Source organism: Vidua chalybeata, chromosome 4 (genome assembly GCF_026979565.1).
Source record: "Vidua chalybeata isolate OUT-0048 chromosome 4, bVidCha1 merged haplotype, whole genome shotgun sequence".
NCBI lineage: Eukaryota > Metazoa > Chordata > Aves > Passeriformes > Viduidae > Vidua > Vidua chalybeata.
The window spans coordinates 34919249-34926202 of NC_071533.1; the positions used below are offsets into that span (position 1 = coordinate 34919249).

General features: G+C 40.4%; 1 protein-coding gene across 3 annotated transcripts in view; it reads left to right on the top strand.

The window, feature by feature from the left end:
* TRMT9B (tRNA methyltransferase 9B (putative)) overlaps positions 1–6954 on the top strand; it is a 114066-nt gene that overhangs the window by 54599 nt on the left and 52513 nt on the right. The gene's annotated exons all lie outside the window — the stretch shown is intronic.

Sequence of the window (6954 nt, forward strand, 5' to 3'; positions counted from 1 at the left end):
CTCTCCTTTCAGGACAGTAGCTATGTCTGTTCTCTTTTTTTTTTTTTTTTTTTTTGCCCCCAGCCATATGTTCCTTAGGTAATTAAGAGTAAGCAAAGTCAGGGGATGAAGTTTTTAGGTAACTTTGGGAAGAGTGTCATTACAGAGCCCTGATTATGCAAAACAGAAAAGAAGATTTTTCCACTTGGCAAATGCCAATTAGCTTTTTCAGTGGCTTAGTGTAGGAGTTCAGCATGATTTCCATATTTTGAAAATAAGAATTGCTGAGAGATTAGAACAACATGGATTGCAAAAAACCAGGTATCATATTCTAAAAATTATTGTCTTCACAGTTTTGAGTTAACAGGACATATAAGAAATGGTGCTATATGAGTGTTTCATTGAAGAAAATAGAATTGCAAAATCTAGCTTCTTTTTTCTCACCTGTAAAATTTGCTCATTTTTCAGAGTTTTTTTTTGTGATTTAAATATTTTTCTTCAGGAGCTGTCAAATGGAATTAAACTAAGCACCAGTGCAATGCATTTCACTTAATTTCATGTCCACTGCATCTCAAGTGAAATTCACCTAGCAATTATTACCATTCACTTGCAAAAATTGCTACATTCATAATTTATGTTTCCCAAAATGTAGCCAGTGAGGGAAAGTGTGAAATGCTTCTGTGCTGAATTGAAACATGAAATGAACTCAGAATTTTTGGCTTAGATTGAATTTAAATATAACTCAGCATTGATTGAAAATCTCAGTGTCCTAGATTTGCACTTTTAGGTTTCAATTTATACTAGGCATGAATAAGTGTTGTTAGCTGCATGAATAATGCATTATTTTCTTCAGCTCAGCTCATTCCCTTCACATATTTATTCATATATGCTGTTTAAATGAACCTAAATGCCTGCATTGGTAGGTATTTGCTGATGTTCCTGCAAGCTGCAGGATAGACCAGTTTCCTCAGGTTTAAAACAGCTACAGAACTACTTACCAAGAGACCACCTTTCCAAACAATCATGTACACTTAGTTGTCATCTGCATTCAGTGACAGAAGCCCCCTTTCATACTTCTTTGTCATTATCATGAATAAAATTCTTGTAAATTTATATGTATTTTTGTAATATATTTCTGGTGTCAGAATACTAATTTGTGGAAATGGGAAGTAGCTTTTATGACAGAACCTAAATGCACCCAGGGTTTGGGGCCTGAGGATGTTTTTCCCCTAGACACAGGATACCATAATCAACCCACACCTTTTCAGAGCTCAAGGACTCTGTGAACAAGGGATTGCATAAACAGAAGGAGGAAGTAGGGCTGAATTTGTCAGGTTTCATTGCTACAGGAGCTGCACAGTTCTGTTCATGTCAGTTCAGAAAAGAAAGGCTAATATTAGCTATCTTAGATCAATTGAAACTAATTTTGTAATTTTATTGTCAATTTGTGTTTTTTCATTCTACAATTTAAATGTCACAAAGTTAGTTTTTATGTTATGTTAGTTATTCAGACTTGTATGGATCCATAGTTTATTACTGCCTATATGCAGATAATGAGTATATTTCCTTTATATAGTAAGGTTTAGTAACAATTGTTAAGGTAGCACATTATTATTGTGCTCAAAGCAAAATAAATAATAAATAATAAATTTAATCTGCAAAAAAAAACCTTTTAAAGGTATTAGTGATAGGCATATGCCACACAGACATCAGCTTCTGTATGGCTTTTTCCTCAGTTTCTCACTGTGAGTAATATATTTTCTTCATCCCAGTGTTTGTGGTGTTTGTTATACATTAGGTACTGAGAAATGCAAATAACATGCACGCAGTCTCAATAAAGTCTGCAATAGAAATGGAACCTAATTTGTGCTTCTTGAGTCCATATTATTGCCTGGATGCTACATTACTGCCCATCTTTTTTATTCTACAGTTGTGTCTTTGGAAATTATGTCTAAATGAGGACTTAGTAGCTATTTGAGTTATTCAAATGAAAAAGATGAAAAGAATCTGCTTGTTATTAAATCTCATCCTCAATTCCCTCTTTCTGTAACTGGTAGTTCACTAAGACTGCTTAAAAAAAGAAAAAAAACCCAAAAATAAAAAAGAGAAAAATAATTAAGTGAAGTTTATTTGTAGTGCTGGGAAGAATTTAATTTTCTGTATTATGGAAAATGTAAATGTATGTGTTACAGAAACACTGCAAAATTTTGCTATTGTGAAGTGAGATAAATGTAGAATGTTTTAAAATTTAACCCAGAATGAAAATGTGAATAATTCCTTTAATTTCTGAAGCAGATTTTCTTTGCAATGACACAAGTCACTTATGCTGGTATGGGACAATTTTCCCCAAGAAAATTTCCTGGTTGTCTTTTATTAGCATTCCATCTTTCTGAGACCCTTGTACAATTCTTAAATCAAGTCTAGAAACAAGCAGCTCTTCCATATTTATGAATAGCAAGACTCCATGAAATACTAAGGCAATGAGAGCTTGGAGGTGTGAGCTGTTGGCAACTGTTACTGTCTATCAGTCTAATAAGACTTCCTCAGAAATGAGCAGAGTCTTTTCCAGTGCAGAATATAGAGTTTCTGTCACACCAGTACAAATAGAAGTACCAGTCATTTTCAGAGAAAATTGTATTTCACATGAAAAATGAAATAACAAAATGGTCATTAAGGCTCATGTAAAATCCACTGAAATGACCCAAGGAATGATAGATCCACAAGCTGGAATCCCATTAAAATTTTCACATTTTTCATGTCTTAGCTCTCTTGTGTCAGTCAGCTTAGACCTTAAAACATATTTCTGCTGCTTGTCCTATTTCTTTTCAGAGATGATCCAAAAGGGCCAGTGTATTGGGTTTGCATGGCCAGGTTTTGGTGACAAGGGCAGGGCTACAGGGGTGGCTTTTGTGAGAAGCTGCTGGAAGCTTTGCCATGGGTGACAGAGCGAATGCCAGTGGGCTCCAGGATGGATCCAGCACTGGCCAAGGCTGAGCCCAGCAGGGATGGCAGTAATGCCCCTGGGATAATATATTTAAGAAGGGAAAAAATTACTACAGAGAAGTAATTGTGGCCAGAGAAGAGAGGAATGTGAATATGTGAGATAAGTCCTGCAGACACCAAGATCAGTGGAGAAGGAGGAGAAGGATCTGCTCCAGGTGCCAGAGCTGTGATCCCCCTGCAGCCTGTGGTGAAGGCCATGGTGAAGCAGCTGTGCCTCTGCAGATCTTGGAGGGCCACAGGGGTGCAGAGATTCACCCACAGCCTATGGAGGAGCCCCACACCTTCTTGAAGTATTCTACCCTGTGAAAAGGGACCCACTCTGGAGCAGTTTGTGGAGAACTGAGATTGAAGCCCAGGGAAGAACTCACACTGGAGAAGTTCATGGAGGACTGCCCCCCTCCCCAGGAAGGACCCCACACTGGAGCAGGGGGAGGACTCCTCTCTCTGAGGAGGAAGCAGTGGCAGAAACTTGTGATGAACTGACCATAATCCATTCCCCATCTCCCTGTGCAGCTGAGAGGGAGGAGGTAGAGAACTGGGAGTAAAGCTAAGCCCAGGAAGGAGTGGGAGGTTGGGTGAAGGGGTTTTGTTTCAGCTTTTGTTTTACCTTCATTGTGCATCTCTGATTTTGATGGATAATGAATTCAAGTAATTTCCCCAAGTGGAGGGTTTCTGATCCATAGTGGTAACTGATGAGTGATGTCTCCCTGTCCTTATGTCAAGGCACAAGCCTTTGATTGTGTTTTCTCTCCCCTGTCCAGCTGAAGATGGAATAGACAGAGCAGTTTTGGTGGATACCTGGCATCCAGCCAGGGTCAAACCACCACAGCCAGTTAGACCAGTGTGGCAGTATTCTGCATGATTGGGATCCCTGCACTTTGGAAATAACTCACCTGAACTCTGTGCCTTTCAGTATTGGGATTACAAAAGAGCTATTGGGTGACAATAACTTCTAATTGTTCTTAGCAAAGGTTGGATCTAAAGCAAATGGTTTTAGAGATGTGTGTTCCACTCAGCTGCCTACATAAACTCTGCTTTTTGTTAGTCTGATTAGCAGTCCCAAACATTTAATGATTCGTTTGTTTCTTCCTCCACACATGACCTTCCTTTTCATCAGCATTGGCACACACTGCACACAGTGTGGGGAAATGCAGATGTCTGAGATAACTGGCAATGTAATAAATGGAATTAACTGACACTAAAATGGGATTGCTGGACAAGGAGATCCATGAAAACAAAGGAAGATTGGCATTCATGAAATAATAGCTATATGAAAATATAACTTCTTTTTAGCAAAATAATTTTCATGACTGTTCCCTTTGATGGAAACTTATTGGAATATAATTTATTTCTGGCATATGAGATGTGCAACTACCCTGTTCTGTAGAGATATAGCCTTTTCTGTGCTTTTAAGGCCCAGTTTCCCAGCTCTCAAAGGTATTAGTGAACATCTCTAGTTTTTCCATGAAAGCACTCACCTCGTGTTCCTTCAAGTGTATCTGGTCCTTAATGTGCCTTTCAGGGCCCATATATGCATGGTACTGATGATCTGCCTCATAACTGGCTCTGTCTAAAATGGCCAAATCTTCTAGCACCTATCAGTGGTCTGCACAGCCGAGCCAAAAACATCATTACATGCACCAATGCCCAGACTGTGTCACCCACTGGATGCTTCTTTGATACTGGGAAAGAGCAGGAACATGCAACAGTGACATCCAGCAAGGAAAGAGACTGTGACTGTGTGCTATATATGTGATGATTTTTAACAGCTTATGTAGACTGTAATGTGTCAGCATGAGAACTCAAGCATGGCAGTGGAAGATGTGCTTATGTCTTACCAATATTTAACTATACAATACTTAAGGGAGAACAAATGAGAGAACTGCGAGATAACTTTGGCAGTGAAATTGAATAAGCATAACTATTTATGGAATAAATATGGAAATGGCAGTGGATAGCTATAGTAGACATTAGCAGCATTAGTCTTTGAGCCATGAACAGCACAGTGTTATGGTTATGGCAGCAAATTCCTGAATTGTCCCAGTCCAGTAAGTCCTCAATACCCCTCCCTTGGCATTCTGGGCCCACAGTCCTGGCATCTGATATGTTGAGAGGCTCTAGGTGGCTGTTTATCAGTGTAACCATTGATTCTTAGATGCTGGGATCTTCAACACTGATCCTCTTCTGCTTATCCTACCTTGGTAGTCTGCCTTTTTATACCTTCAAGGTGCTGTGACCTTCTGTACTTCTCTGTATATAATTCTGTAATCTCTCAGAGAGATTATTGATCGCTTCTGTTGAGTCAGTTCAATCTAAAGACAACTGGTCATTGTTGGTCACCGTGTTCTCACCCTGCAGCTGTTCTCCAGCAGTGACAATTCCATGAAACCATTTCTCTGTCCTCATGCCATGGCAGTCTTACTGGCACTGTTATTGCAATATTTTCCTGTATTTTATTAATGGCCTTCAATCAGAAATGTTAAATCACTTTATTTTAATTCAGCATTTCCTAGGCTGAGATCTTGCATTTGTGACCAGCTGTTTGGTTAGTCCTTATGTTGCTACAGTGCCAAATATGTTTGTGCAGGGTTAGTGAAGTTACATCCAAGCCAGTCTTGACTTAGCAGCTCCCTGTACTTTGCTGTGATGACTTGCAGCCTTATACTGAAACCTTTCTTAGCTCAGAGAGGCCTGTGACAGCTTGGTTATTCTCTGTTCCCTGACATGTACCCAATGCCCACTTATTGTTTACAACTCTGTGAGATACTCCTCTGCAGCTGAGGAACTTTCCATTTATCTTTGTTGAGCTCCATGATGTCCTGCCAGACCCCTTCTCCAACCTCTCATGATCCCTCTGAAAAGCAGCCATAACTTCCAACATATTGACTGCTCTCCTCATTTTCTCTTTCTATTGCTTTGCTTTTTTCTCCTTTATCCATTTTCTACATTTTTTTTTGGGATGTGAGACCTAAATAAGAGAGCCCAGTGGGCCTTTATGGCAGGGAAGAGTCAAGGGTCCCTTTAATGTATTGGCATAGTGACATGCCCCTGCTCTATGGTGGAAGAACAGCAGGCTGAGATGGCGCTCAGAGCTGCAGTGCAAGATGGAAAAGCGCAGGTGTGGTGTTGGATGCCACCATCACCATGGGAGCTGTGGCTGCTGAGGAAGCACTCCTGTGTTGGGTGCTGGGCTGTGGGCATGCCTACCCGTGTCCTGGGAAGATTGCTTTGGAAGCACTTGGACAAGGAGCTCCTGTACTGTATCTACTTGAAACGGAAATAATGGAAATAACGGGAGCACTAGCCTCTCTGAAGCCCCCTTGCAGGAACATTGGATTGGAAATGTGTCTTCTTCATGATCTTGGTACATTTAGGCATATGATTTGGCCAAAAACTCTGATGTTTGAGAGCCCACACAGGGTGTACCCTGATGGTAAACTGCTTAACACAGCTCCACTGGCAGCGAATTTACTGGCACAAAGCTGCTCGGCATCACCTGACCCATTTCTGGGAATAGATGGATATGTAAGAATGAGTATTCTGTGATGTAAGAACTACTGCCAGCTCATCACTCAGGACCATGCAGTGACCTTGCATTCAGATATTAATGGCCCAATAGTGGTTATTCTTCAGCTGGTGGATAATAATTTCTTTGCCCTTCACCAACCCTGCTCTGACTGCTGGTGATCTGACATCTGAACCACTGTGCCATAGCTTTGGGAGTGGGTGGCCTTGGCCAGTGCAAGGCTGGAGCCAGCAGTGACCATAAGGGACATGACAGTCCAGCTGCCAGAGCATCCTCCAGAACCCTGCTGGGGCAGCTGCTCAATACCACCAGTCAGACCACCACCACACCATGTAAGAGAGCCTCATTTTGTTCACTCAGAGGAAACTAATATAGTAGTAAGACCACCACATTTTGTTATTTATCAATTAATAATATGTTATTAATTATTATTAATTATAAAACAT